Consider the following 20593-nt stretch of genomic DNA (forward strand, 5'->3'; position numbering starts at 1 on the left):
CCGTGGCTAGGGGGCGCAATCTGGATGGTTCTGCCAGGGGCGCAAGATCACCTAGCTACGGCTCTGTCCATCCATCGCCCCGCAACATTGACTTTTCCACTACAGCCCACCCCCAAAACTTTGTTCCACCAACCTATGAAAGAAAATCGCATATGGTATCTCCAATGATGCACATTTTGCAAATGGGCTGCTCCTAGCTGGAAAAGAAGAAGAATTAATTGCTTGTCAGTTATATTCTGCAAAAGGAAGTTCTGCATTTTGAAATGTCGGGGTTGCCCTTGTAGAGCTCAACAGGGAGAAGGGAGGAGGGCAAGCAACAGAAGTGTACTCTGCCTGTCATTGGCTCTGGCTCCACCTACTGCTGGTCTCCCTGCTTTTGCCCCACTGGGCCCAACAAGCACCAACCACCACTCTCTCTCTCTCTCTCTCTCTCTCTCTCTCTCTCTCTGTGTGTGTGTGTGTGTGTGTGTAAATCATCATCATAATCAAACCTTTTATTGGCATCACATGCAAACATCCAAGTGTGTGGAAATCATCATCATCATCAAACCCTTTATTGGCATCACATACAAACATCCAAAACAAATCAATACAGAATTACCACTTCCCCAGTGGCACAAAACATTTGCTAAAAGAAAGGAGGCAAAGCAGTCTATCGTCACATCTCTAGGTCTCCAGGGAGATCAGACGTCTGCAGTGTATTCCGACAACAAAAAACCAAATAGAGATATTTAGCCACTAACTTGGCGAGCTCCTGATCATTCCCCAGTAATAGAAAATGTATGACCTCCGACTCTGGTTTCCATTTGGGGATACAGAGTTGATCTAGAAATTGCTGACGGAGATCAGCATATAGTTTACAATTGAGAACCATATGTGTAAGGCTTTCCACCAGGTGGTCTTCACATGGGCAAGTTCTTTCTCCTTCCACCCTGCCTGAGAACCTTCCCCAAAGGAGGTTTGATGGATTTGAATTAAACCTAGCCAGCAAAAACGCCCTTCTTTCTTGAGGGTTAAACAGAAATTCAAGGTAATTGTGGTTAGTTTCATGTGCCCAAGAAAGTTGAAAATAAAGAGGGGAACATGTTTTCTCCGCTGCTACTGTTAGTTCTTGGCGTTCGATATATCCCATGTGTGGAAATGGCTAATAATGGACGCTGCCTGTCCTGTATGACCATTTGATCTGAAATGTCACCTAAGCTGCTGACCTCACACAAGAAGATCCCATCCAGACGTAGGGTCAACCCAAGAAATTTGACTGCCTGAGCATGGAGCAACAAAACAACAGCCCCTCAATGGTACAGAGTACCCAGGGATGATCAAGTTATTCTGACAGCTGAGGCAGAAAACCCCCCAAATGCCTCTTCCCCTTCCTGGCAGTAAATAGATGATGACAACAACAAATTAAAATAGCCAATAGTTCCCTACCCTTTTGTGACACCAGGCAGCTGCCTCGCCTTGTCTAATGATAGGACCGGCACTGCACAGGCCCTCAGGTTCCTGCCATTGCATTCTGATTCAAACATCACCTCTGCACGGGTGGAGGATTGTGGCATACTCCTGATATTCTGCTTTCCACCTGAGTATCCAATTCAGGGTTGTTCATAGAGCAGGAGAGGAGACCCTCAGGCCTGGTAGTCAAATGTGGTTTCCGAGCCTCTCTGTACACCCCTCTGAATGTTCCATAGGCAACATATGCTTCCCAGGCCACCCTCCACACTGGACTGACTCCATGTCCTCCTCAGGTGCTTTTGCCTGGCTGGAACATGTCCTTGTATAGAACAGGAGTGAGGAAAGCTTTTCCACTTGGCCACATTCTCTCCTGTGCAACCTTCCAAGGTCCACATGGACATTGGCAAAAGCAAGTGGAGTGATGAATGCAAATTTAATCTTTGTATGTAGGCTAGTTTCTATGCATGCACATGCCCTCCCTAGCTTCCAGCCAGAGAAGCATTATCAAAGTTTAAGGACACATTCCAGCCAGGTACAACCGCTCAGTACTGGCCAGTAGGGGTACTGGCTCAGATGGGCCAGTAGGGTTGTGTGGCCAGAGGTGTGGCCTAAGGAGAGTCTCAAGGGAGACTTGGAAGTAGATGGCTGAGAAATTTGATTTGGGTTTCACTGAAAGCCAAATCTATCAAATCTGCACTTGCAGAAATAATGTAGGAACTGGGACACAGCTATCTGTCAAAATTTGCACTTGCCTGAATTTTGTGGTGCAGTTCTCCAACCAAATATAGTTTACCAAACTGCATCTATTGGGGAAACGTCTGCATAAAAATTAATGTTTTCATAAAAACAATATTACACAAATGCTTTCTTTTAGGGGAGATTCCTTGAAAAAAAAAAAAAGGGTACATGTGTCAAGACTGCATACAAAAGTGTGTTTATTAGAAGAGATTGCATTTAAAAAATTGTGAATTGCTGCTGAAATGTAGAGAAATGCATTTAATTTTGGAAAACTATGACACTAAGAGGACCAAAATTGAAAGGTATTTCCATCGCTACTTGCAGGGAGGCAGGTGCAGTGTGAGATAATTGTGTGTGCATTCACTCCTGTTTAAAGTGGTACCGTCCGCTCAACCACTTCATGATTCTACCACTGCACAGACTTGGGTCCAGCTCTATGGGCAGATCAACACTATCATTTTCCCTCTCACAGAGCTACAATTCCCAGCATCCTTAGCAAACTACCATCTCCAGGATTGGGGGGGGGGGGAGTCATGTGCTTGAAATGCATGGTGTGACTCTGCCCTGCCTGCTACTGCAAAGAACTACTTCTCAGGGTCTCAGCCACCAGTTTGCATCTGCCAGAAGGCTTCTGCAGCTAGTACAGGGTGCCTCCAGTGAAGCCACAGCTGCACTGTCTCAGGTCTAGATTAAACTCTGATGGCACTTCTGCATTTTTTTTCCATCTTCCTCTTCCTCTGTTGTAGAGCATCACAGGTGCAACGCAGTGAAGGGTAGCGACGGAGATGCAGGTTGTAGCTGTTAAAAGGCACATGCTGCTGAATTCTTTTGCAGGGCCACAGATAGTGGCCTCAGCAGCAATCTGTAGAGCAAGACTGATTTGCATTGGCCGAGGCTCTTCCCCATGGCTGTTACAGCTGCAAGGCAGTCGCACCTCTAGCAATGAGCCACAGATGTTCTATGCCAAGGGCCTAACATGGATCATATCCCCCATGCCTGTGGCACCATGCGCCATTGCTTTAATTTGTGCATGCTGTGTGTGGTTGCACAGTCGCATCTCAGCTCTGCCTCATGCTACTGTTCAAGCTCCTCTTCACATGGTATAGGGCGGTGGCAGGTGTTGCAGCCCATGCAGATGAGCCAGGCACCCCATGCTGTCACCCACTGTACAGAGGCAAGGCTATAAATAGGTCCATAGGTCAGGTCAGGAGCATCCCAGACCCTGAGGCCACTGTAGAGGCAGCCTTGGGAGGGCAGATCCAGCCTCCAAGGAGCTCAAACCTCCAATAGCCCACACCTGAGACCTAAGGGAGGCCCCATGTGATGTCATGGAGATGGGCCCTGGAGATGGAGGCTAATTGGGAGAAGGGAGGAGGGCAGACAGCCTCAGAGTGTCTATGCTATTATTTTCAGCCGGCTTCTGCTGGGCTAAAGCTTGCAAGCTGCGTGCACAGTCTTCTTCCTCTTCCTCTTCTTCTTCTTCTTCTTGCCCACCTGGAGATTCAAGCCACCTGGAGAGGACCAGGCAAACCGGGAGACTTCAGGTCAGACCTGGAGGTCTGGCAAACCTAACAGCTATCAATGACTATATAAAGGCTATATGCTATCTCCAGACAGGGCCGGTCCACTCATGAGGCAAGTTGAGGCAACTGCCTTGGTTAGCAGGATCCACAGGGTCAGCACATCTGGCCTCCAATGAATGAATGACCTGTTGCTGCTGCCATGATGGCAGTGAGAGCTGCTGTGAGTTCCTTGTAGGCTGGATCTGCCCTCCCAAGGCTGCCTCTACAATGGCCTCTTGGAGAATAAGAGGCACTGCTGGTCTCCTCCCAACCTGGTTCTCCATGTAGATATTTATTCCCCTCTGGTTTCTAATGTAAACAGGGTGCCAACTAGAATAAAATGTTGAGAGAGGCACTGTCACAGTTCAAGGAGACATTCCCAGCCAGGAAAAAACTCTTGAGGAGAGTGCAGAATTCCAACGGGGAAAGAGAGAGGTCTGGGGGGGGGGTCACTGTCTGTCTGTCTGTCTGTCTGTCTGTCTGTCTGTCTGTCTCTTTCTCTCTCTCCCCATTACTGTATATGATTGCAATAAATGAATGATAGTATCTGCCACCTGCCCTCCACAAAAGTACCAAATGGTATAGATCACATGAAAATAGTTCACATATACATAAAGCTCTAGGGGTTTGGACCTGCACTGCAAGAGGATGGAGGCAATAGCAAAACCCCCACGCACATGCAGACGCAGATTACCTTCACCTGCCACCTGTTCTTGGGTGGATGGAAAACTATATTTCAGGAAGGAAATTGTGTCACAGAGGCCAGCATCATCTGCACCTCTCTCAGAGCATGCGCCGGAGGTCTCCTTACAGCCTTGGAGAGGCTGTCAAGAATCAAGAGAGGATGGGGTTTCAGCACCTTGAATGGTGGTTCGGAAGAGGAAGCCTGGGCAGGTGTCAGTGCTTGCAAAAGGGGCTTCCTGCTCTCTTGCGTTTGGCCCTTTGACAGATCACTGGAAGGAAAGGAAGCAGTTCCTGAGGAATCGTTATCAAAGCAGCACATATGCTGGATGGGAGAGAGGTTGCTTGCCCCCCACTCTGTGCCGCTGCCTCAGAGCTTGCAAATCCCATGCCCTGCCAAGCGAGCTATGGGGAGCAGATGGCTGTGGCCTGTGCATGGGGTGGCAATGCAGCCCACAGGGGTCTGATGCAAGTTGTTTCCAGGAAGGGGGCAGAGGTGAGAAAAGTGTCAACTGACAACACTTCCTTTTCTAAACTGCAATTTTAAAAACTCAGAATGTGGTGGTCTCATAGAGAGCATAAGACCCAAGAGCAGCTCTGCTGGATCAGGCCAAAGGCCCATTTAGTCCAGTATCCTGGTATTGCAGTGGTGGGCCAGAAGCCTATGGGATGCCTAGAAGCAGGACCTCAAATACCTGGATATCAGCTTATCTTGGTGACTTCTCATCTTTTAAGTTGTTTCCTTCCTCCAAATGAAATGGTCTCAAAATAGATCACAACACAGAAAGGGAACACAGCAGTGGTGAGCAAACAGTAATCAATAAAAAAGTGTTGTTGGGTTCTGAGATGGATGGGGAAGCAATGGACCCACAAATGTTGTTGGACTGCAACTCCCATCATCTCAGACAATTGGCCATAATGGCTGGGTCTGATGGGAAATGGTGCACAACAGCATCTGAAGACACCAAATTGGCTGCTCCTACTTTAAACCTTCAGGTCTGGGCATTTGAATCTTGAACATGTGGAAGTAGGCCTTCATCTGTCAGAGACAAGGAACTTGTGGCCTTCTAGATGTTGTTGGACTATGACTCTCATCATCCCTGACCACTGGCTATGTTAGCTGTGGCTGATGGGTATTGGGGTCCAACATCATCTAGAGGACCGAAGGTTGAGGAAGGTTGCTTTATGGTATGGGGAGAGGGTTAGCTGTGGTCCTCTGGAAGTTGCTCATCATCCCCAACCATTGGCCATGCTGGTTGGGGCAGCTGGGAGTGGAAGTTCAACAATATCTTGTTCCTCATCCTAAAAGATAGAAGAGTTGGTGCAAACGACTATTCTTGGGCAGAATATTCAACAAACGACACATCACACCCAAAGAAAGGTCCTATCTCTGGTCATCACCAAGAGCCCCAGAATCAGCCCTCTCCTCAGCATCTCCAGACAAGGGTGGGGAAGACTTCTGTCTCAAAAACCTGGAGAGCTGGCCAGTAGACAATACTGAGCTGGTCAGTTCAATTGCCTGAGTTGAATTTCACTGGAGGTTCTGAGAAAGGAGTAGCCCACAATGTGTTTAGAGACTCCCATTCTCTGAGGGCTAGTTTTACATTAATACAGTAGGCCTGCTTTTAGATTTATCCAGAACAAGGCAGGCCTTTATTTGAACAATCAGGTTTCACTTGTTGAGTCCGGAGTGTTGGGATTGGATCATCATCCTTTGATGTAGACCAGAGGTTCTAAAAGTATGTTTTCTGGGCCACTGGTGGTCTACAAGTTCCATTCACATGGTTTAGGGAAAGTTTGAGGAACTGCCGTGAAGATCTGTACTTGGTCCTGCACTTGATTTGTTTTGTTTGATGATGGAGAATGAGGTTGTTTGGACCAGGGCAGAATGATCAAACAGCTTAACAAAACCCTGGTATAGGGCCAATTATTGCCCTACCATGACATTGGGGCGGTCTCCTCATCCCCTCCACAAATATACCAGTCAAAATGGCTATACTCAGCTGCTTGGCTTACAGTTCATGAATTTCATAACACAGTGCTTGATACCAGTCATTGTAGCAACAGGTGCTATTTCATCATTATTCATCAATCACATTTGAAGGACAAGACTGTGCTTAAACATTATGTATATTATTTAATTATATATAGATGGGACACAGGTGGTGCTGTGGTCTAAACCACAGAGCCTAAGGCTTGCTGATCAGTAGGTCGGCAGTTCAAATCCCCGCAACGGGGTGAACTCCCGTTGTTTGGTCCCTGCTCCTGCCAACCTAGCAGTTCGAAAGCACATCAAGTGCAAGTAGATAAATAGGTACCACTCCAGTGGGAAGGTAAACGGCATTTCCATGCACTGCTCTGGCTCACCAGAAGTGGCTTAGTCATGCTGGCCACATGACCCGGAAGCTGTACGCCGGCTCCCTCGGCCAGTAAAGCGAGATGAGCGCCGCAACCCCAGAGTTGTCCACGACTGGAACTTAGATATATAGTGATTTGTGAAACATTTTTTAATTACCAAGTGGTCAGTTGAGACCCCAAGAATTATTATTATTTTCTTAAGGTTTGAGAACCAGTGAGTGTATGATAGAATTTGGTTAGTCTCTCCTGGTAGACTTGATATGGCATGGTAGACTTAACACCTGAATTGGTGAATTAGAAGGTAAAAGTTGGACCTTATACCTCAATTTTGTTCAAGAGCAACAATCTGCATGGACACTCACATTTTAATATATTTTTCAGTGAACTGTGACACTCACTTTTTCTGGTTCTGTACTTTCTTATAGTTGCTTATATTTGTGAACTGCTTTGAGCACATATGAATTTCTGGGAAGTGCAGTATACCAGCAAACTGGTTACCTGTCTGCAATTGCCAGCCCCTTTTTATTCCTTTGGGGCTCAAGCAGAAGAACATCCTGTTTGGCTTTTGCACTTTGGATGAGTAAAACTGTGGCTTCTGCACTTTCTCAAAATGTGCGAAGCTTCCGCTCCGATCACTTCTGGACACTGCTTTGGTGCAAGCCATGGGCAGGAAACCAGGAGGCAACTACGTGCAGATGAGAGTGGAAACAAAAATAGTTCTTTTGAGATGGCTTGTGCCTCCTATCTAAAAATAAAAGTAGGTTATTAGAAGCTGATAAAGACTGAGATAAAGCTGGCACATTCTACAACCAGGGCTGCAAGATATGCAAAGCTAGCATTTGAGTGATGCTTGTGCCGTATCCTGAGTGCTAGAGGTGGGCAGAGCAGAGAGGCAAAGGGGAGAGTCCCCTGACATATTGATTCATATTGCCGAAAACTAATGTGTGGGATGTGGGGAAGTTGTGCCTGCCCAAACATTCCACCTTTGATCTTCAGGGCAATGGCTTACAGCACAATCCCAACCATGTCTCCTCAGAAGTAAGTCCCCTTTAACAGGGAGCTTACTCCCAGGTAGCGGGGTAAGGATAGGGTTGCAAGGCCTCCAGGGCTGAGCTAAAGTCTCCAGGTTTGCCTTGCCCACAGGGAGAGGGGCTGAATCTCCTGGTGAGCTAGAATACCTTTTATAAAAACACTTAAAAAATAATAATAGGAGGCCATACATGCAGCTTGCAGCTTTCAAGCTTCAGCCCAGCACAGCCAGCTGCAAATTATTGCATAGATTCTCTGAGGGAGTCTGCCCGCCTCCTCTCTCCCAATTAACCTCCGTCTCCAGGGCTCAGTAGTGAGCCCTAGGGAGTCACGTAGGAAGTCATCTATTTGTATGTTAAAAGAAAATTTTAAAAAACCCCTTTTTAAGAAAGCACCTTAGCTCTGCCCCCCTGAATTGTTTGGGGGATAGATTTGTGGTGCAATGGGTGACCTCTAGAGCATCACAAGGCAAATAGGCCTGATCCGAGGGATGCAGATTGGGACCACAGGGCAGATCGGAGCAGCAGGAGACAATGATGGAGCAACAGCTACCACAGGAGATACAGAAGCTGGAGGTAAGATCTCGTGATCCAGCAGCTACTTGGAATAATCTCCACAGGCTGTTAAGGGATGCTGATAGGCTGAAGGGGCCACCTCTAAAGACAGTGGTTATGCCTTACATCCCGTGATTGCTCTGGCTTGACCGTTTCCAACACAATTGCATGTTTCTTTCAAGGGGCCACAGGACAGAGAGCATTGTGTGCCCTGTGTGTGCTGCCTTGCTCAAGCTGGAAACAGAGCAATTGGGATAGGATTTAATCCCTTTCTTTAAAAATTAACATTCTCCTTATTTATCTGGGTCAAATACCTCAACTACTTGAAAGCTGCCTGATCTCTTTAATTCTCCCTGGAATGTAATACTTCCCCCTTCCTCTCTCTCTTAAAAAAAAACACCCCACTATGTATTAGCTACGCTTTTGTTTCTTTTTAAATTGGTTGAACTAAGTCTGATGTTGGTACCCAGTACCTGCAGCTGCCAGGCTCCAAGTGCCCCGGGAAGGTTCAGTGGTGGCAATACCTGCCTTGAGCTTTCCCAGCAGAAGTCAAAGGTCTCCACAAGGCTTCAGCTTGCCTGGCCTGCTCTGAATGCCACATTAAACTATGGTTTGAAGAAACCCTAGTGGGTAAACCATGGCTTAGCATGACATCTGAATCCAGCACAGTGCCTTAGCTATGGTTTGTGAAAACAAACCATGGTTTGTTGTTGGTTTCCTGGCCTTAACTGCAGCTTAGCAATACGTGCAAATGCAGGCACCGTCTTAACTATGGTTTAAATGTGGCTTGTTTCATCACCGTGCCCAAATCAGCAGCTGGGGGGAAACGAAGCCACTATGGTTTAATGTGACGTGCAAACTGGTGCATTTGAAGAGGTGCCCATTCTTCAAAGCAATAATCACCCATTGGAATGAGTGCAATTGACAAGCGCTTCACTTTGGCTGCATTGTTCCTTAAGAGACCAGCTGCCAGAGAAAGAGAACACTTTTTCCACCACGGTGTGCCTGTAGAAAGCACAGGTATGCCCTACAGCCAGCTGCCCATTGTTCTAATCTCTGTTAAAATCGAAAGACATTCTCCCCTGAGTGCTCACTGCCCACACAGGTGTGTGTTTGTGGTCTGGAGTAGCAAAGCATGAAGAGGGAGCAGTCAGCTAGATCTAGTCAAGAGGTTCCCTGTTGCCACGGACACCAGCTCTCCTCTTTTGAGAGATCCTCGTCCTTCAAAGCTCTGCCATAACTTTAAAAAGGAGAAAAGTAGCGACGGCAGTCAGTTACAGTATCAATGGTGCTTATATGTTTGTGCTTGATTGCGGCTGATATTCTCAGAAGCTGCAGAAACCAAACACATAAGCAGCCCTCCAAGCCAGTGTTATGAGGTTGGCCTGGGATGTGAGTCTGGATGATACCCTGGCTCACCTTCCAAACCTGGAATCCGGTAAGTGGGATAGAATCTATAGGAGTTCCTTTGTTAAGGTGATGGTTTTGGCTGGCTAAAGAACCACATTTTCCAAATCCAACGAAGTTGCTCTGTGCCATGGAACAAATACACCCTCCCCAGAGAGCGGCTGGGGAAACCCAACCTGATGGGTGTGGTATTATTATTATTATTATTATTATTATTATTATTATTAAAGAGGCAGTTGTGCATGAGTGAGCTGGAAGCGGGATGGAAGCTGGAGACACAGAGACATGTTTGCTCTGTGCTGGACATTGAGGACTCCTCTGGAAACGTAAGGGGAAGTAAGATCTACGGGGGCGTTAATGCTGTGAGCCCCTCCATCCAATGCTCTGGTTGTATATATGTGCAAATAAAGCCATATGTGCTCAAGTCACCAGAGCCTCCACTGACCTTCATCCCAAGGAAACCAAACTCTGGCTAACGTGCTTGGAACCCCCAAAGTCTCTCACTACTGAGAGATTGGGGCGGCATGTAGCAATAGAACAGCATCACTGCATTCATATACAGTGGTACCTCGGGTTAAGTACTTAATTTGTTCCGGAGGTCCGTTCTTAACCTGAGACTGTTCTTAACCTTAAGCACCACTTTAGCTAATGGGGCCTCCTGCTGCCGCTGCTGCACGATTTCTGTTCTCATCCTGAAGCAAAGTTCTTAACCCGAGGTACTATTTCTGGGTTAGCGGAGTCTGTAACCTGAAGCGTATGTAACCCGAGGTACCACTATACAGCAAAAAGGCTTCTGTCTCATTGAGGTAGTCATGCAGGGATAGGGAGCCTGTTGCCTTCCAGGTGTAGCTGGGCTACAGCTCACATCACTCCTGGCCCTTGGTCCTGATGGCTGGTTCTGATGCCAGCTGGAGTCCAACAACACGGTTTTATTTATTACATTTTAATACCCCCCCTTTATCTTCTAAGGATCTCAAGGTGGTGTGCATGGTTTTCCTCCTCCTCCTCCCCTATTTCATCCTCACAACAACCCTGTGAGGTAGGTTAGGCCAAGACAGGGTTTCCCAAACTTGGGTCTCCAGCTGTTTCTGGACTACAATACCCATCATCCCTGACCACTGGTCCTGCTATGTTGAATGCACTCTAAATGTATGTGGATCAAGCTGAAGATGGGCTCCCATCAACAATGCACCCAGATGCTCTTATAGGCATTACAACAACAACAACAATAACAACAACAACATTAGTAGTGGGGGGAGGGCAGGAGACTGAGTGCCTGCAAAACACTGGGGGCTTGATTCCCCCTGCCCTCTGCACTGACCACCCCCTAACAATGCCCCTGATCTCTTTGCCTGCAGCCTCTGTGTGAGGTCGCTGTTGCTGCTGCTGTCGCTGGCTTTTGAATCGGTGGTTGCTGGTCCCTGAGAGAGGATATCGTAGGAGGGAGGGAGGGGACGGCGCATTCTGCTGCGCCTGCTGCCACTCAGTCGGTTACTTTCTTCTGAGTCACCCATGGGCCAGCACCTGTGCGTGACCTCAGGCGAAGATCTGGAAATAGACTCGCTGAGGCTAACAGGCAAACACCTGCAGGGCGCTTGGTATTTTCTCACTCTGCTGACACCAAAACCAATTAAAGAAAAATAGAAAAATAGAGGGCTCTTTTTCCCTCTGCTCCCCCTCTCCCTTTGCAGCAAAATCCATCTCCTGTCTTTGACCTTATTCACCCAACTGCATTCTCAGGTACAGTCGGGGAGATCTGGGCCTGTAGAGCCACAGGCATGGGCGCAGTCTCTTTGCATTCCCTTTGTATTCTGCCCTTCTCCCGCAGCTATCAGGGCACCACACAGAGGACTAGCCTCTTCTCACAACAGTCCTGTGAGGTAGCACAGCCTGAATGACAGCAAGCTTCATGGTGGAGCAGCGATTTCGACCTCAGTCTCCCCAGTCCAAGTCTAACACACCGTTCCCTAACAACTAGATTTACTAGTAAGGCCATTTTGAAGAAGGATGGCAGGCTGCGTAACCCCCACTTGGTAAGTTCCCTTGGCTAGAACTACTGTGTTCCCTACATGCACACAAGCACACACACTTTTCCTCTGAGTTGGCTGCTGGATCGACCAATTGGCATAATTCAAGGGCAATATTTGGCCTTGGGCCTGCCATTTGCTAAACCTGACACTATGACACACTGAGTGTCTTATTTTCAGGCGTCAGCACTTTTGCTCATTTGTCTCACCTGCTTGGGTAGGTGTGGTACATGCCTTTGGCACAATCAAATGCACCTTCACAACCCACTTCTAAGAAAGAGGATAAGTTGCAATGTTGCACTATAGTGCTTTTGTGCAACAAATCTTCTCTTCCCACCCCCAAGCAAATTGACTTTTTTGCGGTAAGAAAAGTGATGGAGGAAAATGTCAAATAGCTACCACCAGAGCACAACATTGCATAACCTCTGTGCAAATTTTGTGCAAAGAAATCAGGATTGGGGCTGAATAGGTCATCTGGGAGGGACTAAATGCAATGTTATTGCATTATTTGAATGGGGGGGGGGTACTTATATGCTTCTTGTGACATTCTGCATAAAGGCAGGGTAGAAATTAAATGAACAGACAGTTCTTTACCTGTGTTCCAAGCTCTCTCTCTTTCTAATTATCTGTTTCTGCACAGCTGGTACTTCATCTACAGCTCTATTTATTATCTTTATATTTTGAAGTTTTGGAACAGGCTTTATCCAAAGTACATTAGGGTGTGGGAAGAATCTTCAAGGTCTGCACTTACACAAAGCACACACACACCCCACCCCTGCTGCTTTACACACACACACACACACACACACACACACACGGTCTAGAACTGTACTGGCAAAGAAATCTGAATTCCTGATAGCGAAGGCAATATTTTCATATCTCTATTTATTTACAGTATTTTTATATAGCTTTTCAGGCAGATTTCACCAAGCGGTTTATGTAAGATTACTGCATCAGGATTTTTAACAGTAAAATGGAAAAGAAAACTTGCTTCTTTAGAAGAGGCTGTTGCAGCTGCTGCTTCTCACTCGCCTGCACGACAAGATAGTTCTGCAGAAGCCCCTGTACTGACAGCTGAGGGAGGAAGCAGTCCACTGTGGTAGATGGATGATGGCAATCACCTCCCAAGTTTCTTTCCACTCTCCTCTAGGCAAGATGGTCCTTCAGGCATCCCTGTGGTAGCAGCGGAAGAGTGGCCATTCGATGAAGGACAGTCCACCTCCTTCTGAGATGGTCCATTCCACTATTAACAGCTCTTACAGTCACAAACGTCTTCCTAATGTTTAGTCTAAATCTCCTTTATAATGTGAATCAATTGGTTCAGGTCCTACTCTCTGCAGAAGTAGAAACCAAGCTTGCTCCATCTTCCATGGGACAGCCCTTCAGATATTTGAAGATGGCTATTGTTTCACCATGGGACACGGGTGGCGCTGTGGGTAAAACCTCAGCGCCTAGGACTTGCCGATCGTCAGGTTGGCGGTTCGAATCCCCGCGGCGGGGTGCGCTCCCGTTGCTCGGTCCCAGCGCCTGCCAACCTAGCAGTTCGAAAGCACCCCCGGGTGCAAGTAGATAAATAGGGACCGCTTACTAGTGGGAAGGTAAACGGCGTTTCCGTGTGCTACGCTGGCTCGCCAGATGCAGCTTGTCACGCTGGCCACGTGAACCGGAAGTGTCTGCGGACAGCGCTGGCTCCCGGCCTGTAGAGTGAGATGAGCGCACAACCCTAGAGTCTGTCAAGACTGGCCCGTATGGGCAGGGGTACCTTTACCTTTACCTTTATTGTATCACCTCCCACTCTTCTCTTCTCTAGGATGAACATACCCAAGTCCCTCAACTGTGCTTCATAAGGCTTAGTTTCCAGACCCTTAATCATCTTGGTTGCCCTCCTCTGCACACACTCCAGCTTGTCAACATACTTCTTTAATTGTGGTGCCCAGAACTGGACACAGTATTCCAAATGTGGTCTGACTAAGGCAGAATAGAGTGGTACTATTACTTCCCTTGATCTGGACACTACACTTCTGTTGATGCAGCCTAGAATAGCGTTAGCTTTTTTTGCTGCTGCACAACACTGTTCTCATGTTAAGCGCTGCTTCACACCCTCCTTGAGTGCTTTTGCCTGGCTGGAATGTGCCCTTGAACTGTTGCAACATCTCTTGATTGGATGGAGCAGGGAGAAAGAGAGAGAGGTGTGTGGTCATAAGTGCAGAAAGAAAGTCGCCTGCTATACAGAGGGACGAGTCACATCTGTCACTCTGCCTGCTTATCACTCCGGCCCTTCCCACCACTGCCATGCGGCCCCCGGAAGATTTCCCATGAGGGACTGCATCCCTTGGGCTGACAAGAGATTCCCTCTGCCCTGCCCTGCTAAGGCGCCTTAACAAACAGCACAAGATCCCCTGAGATGTTCACATGTGAACATAGCCAAGATTTACAGCAGCAACATTCCGTCATGTGCTAAACGGCATCGCCCATTCAGGGGGATATAAATATATGTGCCCATGCTGCGTTGGGACGGCGGGTCAGGAAGATGGCAGAGACGGAGAGAGAGAGCAAAGAGTCATGGGGAAAAAAGAGGGCTGTTTTGCTTTGCGGTTTTCTGGGCTGCTCCAAATGCAGTTCGTTTTGAGGAGTCCAGCTGTCCCTCCGGCGGGTCGTGAGAAAGAAGGCGCAGGCCAGAGTCCCGGTGCAGGAAACAGACTGCTCAGGAGGCAGAGGGGCTGTGGAGCAGGGGGGGCGGTGCGCTGGTACCACATCCTTCAAGATGAGCACATGAGATAGCAGGGCTGCAGGAAGCAGCTGTTAGGGTGTCCCAACAACGGACGCTGGGAAAATTGGCCACCAGCTGCTAACATTTGCTTAGCCCTCTCTCCTCCTCCCCACCCACTCCCCAACCTCTCCCTCCTATTCTTTTTTTTTTTTAACCAGGAAGAAAAAAAAATGTGTCTGTGTGCGCAGAAAATAAATAAATAACATTTGTATCTGCTTCTGCATTCCCTGATGGGCCCATCTGTTTATTAGTTGCATGTGATATATATATATAAAATCATCCCTCTTTTGAGTCCTAGGCCAACAGATCTCGGCCTTGAGATGCAGGCCTGCGCATTAAGATGCTGTGAATCACCTCCCTGGCGCCAGCGATCTGCAGGGCTGAGCGTTTCACATCCTGCCCGTTCTGACACCTTGCTGGCCTTCCCGGATTTAAAAATGGTAACACTCCGTCTCAGGCCAGTCCAGAGTTTGGTTATGACGATTGTCCCACAAGCTGCCTTCAGGCCTTCTTCTTCCCATCCTTTATCCATTGTCAGGCCTAGAAAAGAGCTGCCTAGAAAAGCCAGTTTGGGTGCCCAGCTCTCTCGGAGGGCTGGTTGTCTAACTCCAGAAGCCCTTCCATTGGGCGAGCCTCCCGGAATAATGTCTTGAGTGGGCCTTCCTCCAAGGAGGTGGCTGCTTCTTCACACTGAAAGCTGTTCTATACATGGTGCAGAACAAGGTTTCTGGACTATTCCACTTCAGACCGCTGGTGGAGGGGAGCTGGGTTGTCGTATTTCTCTGGATATTCCCCCCCTCCTCCCACCACCTTGTAAAAAATTTGCCATGCATGTAGAAAATCAGCACATCAAGGAGATGACCATATGAAGAGCCTGCTGGATCAGGCCACTGGCCCATTGAGTCCAGCATCTTGTTTTCACAGAGGCCAGACAGACGCCAGTTGGAAATCCACAAGCAGAACCCAGGCACCAGAGCAGGCTCCCCTCGTGTTGTTTCCAGCAACTGGTATTCAGAAGCATTGCTGCCTACAACTGTGGAGGCAGAGCAGAACCATCATGGCTCCTCCATAGGTTAATAATAATAATAATAATAATAATAATAATAATAATAATAATTTATTTGTATCCTGTCCATCTGGCTGGGTTTCCCTAGCCACTCTGGGAGGCTACTAATAATAATAATAATAATAATAATAATAATAATAAACAATAAAACATCAAACATTAAAAACTTCCCTAAACAGGGCTGCCTTCAGATGTCTTCTAAACATCAGATAGTTGTTTATTTATTTGACATCTGATGGAAGGGTGTTCCACAGGGTGGGTGCTGCTACCAAGAAGGCCCTCTGCCTGGTTCCCTGTAACTTCGCTTCTTGCAGTGAAGGAACCGCCAGAAGGCCCTTGGAGCTGGACGTCAGTGTCCAGGCAGAACAATGGGGGTGGAGACATTCCTTCAGGTATACTGGGACGAGGCTGTTTGTCCAGTCCTTTTTTGAAGTCATCCAAGTTGGTGGCCATCTTCATTGACACTTCATCCCCTTCATCATATCGATGGCCCTTTTCTGAACTTTTCCAACTCTACAATGTCCTTTTTGAGAGGAGGCAACCAGAACTACACACAGTACAGTCGTACACTGGAAGTCAAACAGAATCTGTTCTGGAAGTCCGTTCGACTTCCAAAACATTTGGAAACCAAAGCACGGCTTCTGATTGGCTACAGGAAGTTCCTGCAGCCAATTGGAAGCTGCGGAAGCCCCGTCGGATGTTCAGCTTCCAAAAATAGTTCACAAACTGGAATAGTCAGCAGCGTTCGGGAGCCAGAATGTTCAAGAACTAAGCTGTTCGAAAACCAAGGTATGACTGTACAGTGGTACCTCTGGCTAAGTACTTAATTTGTTCCGGAGGTCCGTTCTTAACCTGAAACTGTTCTTAACCTGAAGCACCACTTTAGCTAATGGGGCCTCCTGCTGCCGCTGCGCCGCCGGAGCACGATTTCTGTTCTTATCCTGAAGCAAAGTTCTTAACCTGAGGTACTATTTCTGGGTTAGCGGAGTCTGTAACCTGAAGCGTATGGAACCTGAGGTACCACTGTACTCAAACACAGTTGCAGCATGGATTTTGTATAAAGGCATTAAGATATTGGCAGTTTTATTTTCAGCTCCTTTCCTGCTGCTGCGCTCTCAGTCGACATTTTCATCAAGCTATCTACTAATGTGAAACTTTTCTACCTGATATAAGTTTGCTACATACAAGCACCTCTGAATGGGGGAAATACCTGATTTCTCCCTACCTGCAGTCTGTAGTGGAGCAGTCCTTTCCAGCTGCTTAGGACTCTACCACTTCTCCCCATCTTATTCTGCTGCAAGAGTAGCTCCAGCCTCAGAGCTGCCTCATGCCATGCAAGCCACAGGTGACTGCAAATAATGAAAAGGGGGGGAAGCACCCTATGGCAAGTCCTCCCTCTCCCGAGCATATTTATCATATGACTCAGTGTTATCAAACTGTGAATTTCCCTATCCACCCCTTGCAGTGTCAAGTGTGGGTGGTGTGGGTGGAGCATGTTACAATGAGCTGTCTCTATGTTACATGGTCTTCTTCTTCTTTGGTGATCACTCGTAGCCAAGTAAGATTGTCTTCCATAAACACCATTTTAACAATGAATCCGTAAGTGACTGTGGGGGCCAATTCTGGATCCACATGTCCTTCCACAGTGGGGACATTGGTTTCCGGGCGGGAGTTGATCATGGTGTGGATTTGCCAAGCGTGCCTTCCTCTTAGCACGTTTCTCCCTTGCATCCTGAGTCCGAGTGTCTTCAAAGTCCATGATGGAAAGCTCTTCAATCTGAGCAGGCTGAAAGCAGAGTAAGGTTACTGTAACTTCCATCATAGAACTTCAGTATGCTGATGACAACGTAGTGTGCGCACGCTCAGAGGATGACCTCCAAACCATCCTAAATATCTTCGCAGAAGCTTACGAAAAGCTTGGCCTGTCGCTCAACATCCAAAAAACCAAAGTGCTGCACCTACAAATACAAAATAACCCCTCTGCAGCAGCACAAATCCAACTCAATGGTGTAACATTGGAAAATGTCAATCACTTCTCCTACCTAGGCAGTTATCTTTCCACAAGGGTCAACAATGATGCCGAAATCCAGCATCACCTGAGCTCTGCGAGTGCAGCTTTCTTCCAACTGAAGTGCAGAGTGTTTGAGGACCGGGACATTTGCAGGGAAACCAAAATGCTTGTTTACAGCACTATTGTACTACCAACCTTACTGTTACATGGTAAGTATTCCTAGGTCATACGCATACCATACCTTGAAAGCACTCTAATACCACTTTAACCAGATGTGGGGGAACCTGTGGCCATCCAGATGTTGCCAAACTACAACCCTCACCAGCCCCAGCGAACATGGCCAATGGCAGGAGGGCCAACGCTTTTTCACACCTGACTTTTTAAGTGGAAAGGCAAAACCTGGGAACTGCAGTTTGCTAAGGGTGCTTGGAATTGCAGGTCTGTGAAGTCAGCACCTTGAACAGCACCTAGGAGGTTTTTTTTTGGGGGGGGGAGCCATGACTGTGGCATAAGAATGTTTCAAACATATATATTTATTTATTTCATAAAAATTATACATCGCTTGTTTAAAAAAGACTCTCCTTTACAAAAGGATAAAACCAGGCAAAATTTACAATACATTACAACACGCAAGAAGTTCAAATACTAAAACAGATTAAAATTACTTCAGGTTTTTAAGCTTCTGGGTAGTCTTGCCTAAACAAGAACATTTTTAGCAGAGGCCAGGAAGAATACAGCGAAGGCGCCTGCTTGATCTCAATAGGCAGGGAGTTCCAAAGTGTAGATAAACGATTGAGTTCTGTGGGCACCTGTGGTGTGTGACCAGGTAAGCTGGTCACAAGTTATTAAGGGCTTTGTGTACTAATAGCAACACTTTGAACCTGGCCTGGCAGCAGATCAGCAACCAGTGCAGATCTCTGAGCATGGGTGTTATATGCTGGCAGTGCCTTGCTCCTGTCAGCAATTGTGCTGCAGCATTCTGCACTAATTGTAACTTCCGGATCAAGCATAAGGGAAGCCACACATAGAGCCAGTGTGGTGTAGTGGTTAAGAGCGGCAGTCTTGTAATCTGGTGAACCGGGTTCGCGTCTCCGCTCCTCCACATGCAGCTGCTGGGTGACCTTGGGCCAGTCACACTTCTTTGAAGTCTCTCAGCCCCACTCACCTCACAGAGTGTTTATTGTGGGGGAGGAAGGGAAAGGAGAATGTTAGCCGCTTTGAGACTCCTTAAAGGGAGTGAAAGGTGGGATATCAAATCCAAACTCTTCTTCTTCTTCTTCTTCTTCTTCTACCCAATGCATGAACTACTGTGGCAATAACTTTCTGGTCCTGGAATGGCTGTAGCTGTTGAACCAACCACAATTGGTAAGAAGCACATGTAGCCACTGAGGATGCCTCGACCTCCAGGGTCAGAGATGGATGCAGAAGCACCCCGCAAACTGCAAACCTGCTCCTTCAGGGAGAGCGCAACTCCATCCAGAGTAGGCAACTGGCCATTTTCTCAGACACGGGTGCTACTCACCCACAGTGCCCCTGTCTTGCCAGAATTCAAACTCAGCTCAGCTTGAATCCTCATCCATGTCATCACTGTGTCCAGACAGTGACCCAGGGACTGTGTGGCCTCTCCTGATTCAGATGGTATGCAGAAAAACAGCTGAGCATCATCAACATACCAATGGCACCTTGCCCTGAAGCCCCTAATGATTGCTTCCAATGGCTTCATGGTGATATTAAATAGCGCTGGAGATAAGACAGTCCCCTGCAGCACCAAAAAGCACTCTCCCCATGCTACTCCCTGGACTTGTTTCGGAAGGTAGGATTGGAACCACTGTAATACACTGCCCCCAATTCCCATTCCCTTGAGCCGGTCCAGGAAGATACCATGGTCAATGCTATCAAAAGCCGACGAGAGATCAAGAAGCAGGAGCAAGGACACACTCTGTCTCCGGCTGTCTGCAGATGTCATCCATCAGGGCGGCCAAGGCCAGCTCAGTTCTGTGCCCAGGCCTGAACCTAGATTGGAAGGGATCTAGATAATTTGTGTCCTCCGAAAATGCTTGCAGCTGCCCCACCATGGGGCCCTCTCCACCACCTTCCCCCAAAAGGGGGCATTGGCAACTGGTCGATGGTTGTTCCAGTCCAAAGGGGCCAGAGTTGGTTTCTTTGGGAGTGGTTTCTTCAGGTGCTGATGCGACCCTAGATCAAGTGTGGGGAACCTTTGTTCCTGTAGATCAGGTTTTCCCAAACTTGGGTCTCCAGCTGTTGTTGGACTACAACTCCCATCATTCTGAGCTAGCAGGAACAGTGGTCAGGGATGATAGGAATTGCAGTCCAAAAGCACCTGGAGACCCAAGTTTGGAAAACCCTGCTCTAGATGTTACTGAACAACAACTCCCATCATCCCTACCCATTGGCCATTCTTACTGGCGCCCATGGAAGTTGTAGTTTGGCAACATCCAGAGGGACACCTTTGCCTCCACATTTATTTTAATGCTACCCATGGTTTTTTTGCATGGTAACCAATGCTGAGACTATGAATTGATGAAGGGCAGGGCAGGAATGGACATAATAAATAGATAAACCACTGTCGACCTGCACGAAGCCTGCAGAGTAAGAACAATTGCATATATGTATAAATAAGAAACTGTCAGGGTTGGCCCATGGAGGTGAGCTAGGAACCAGACGCCATGAGCCTGAACCTGCAGTCAAGACTGAAGGGCAAATTAGGAGTCAGGGGCAAGGGGCAAGGGGCAAGGGGCAAGGGGCAAGGGGCAAGGGGCAAAGGGCAAAGGCAGCAGAGATGAACAAGGAGCAAGTAAAGTCAGAAGTCAGAACCCAAGGGTCCACTGGGGACGGGCTGTAGCTAAAGAGCAGAGATCTCCTGTGCAAAGGCCCAGGAGAGGCCCCTTGTCTGGAAACCCTGGAGAGCTGCTGCCAG

The sequence above is a fragment of the Podarcis pityusensis genome (genome assembly GCF_964106645.2).
Source record: "Podarcis pityusensis genome assembly, chromosome: 8".
Classification (NCBI taxonomy): Eukaryota; Metazoa; Chordata; class Lepidosauria; order Squamata; family Lacertidae; genus Podarcis; species Podarcis pityusensis.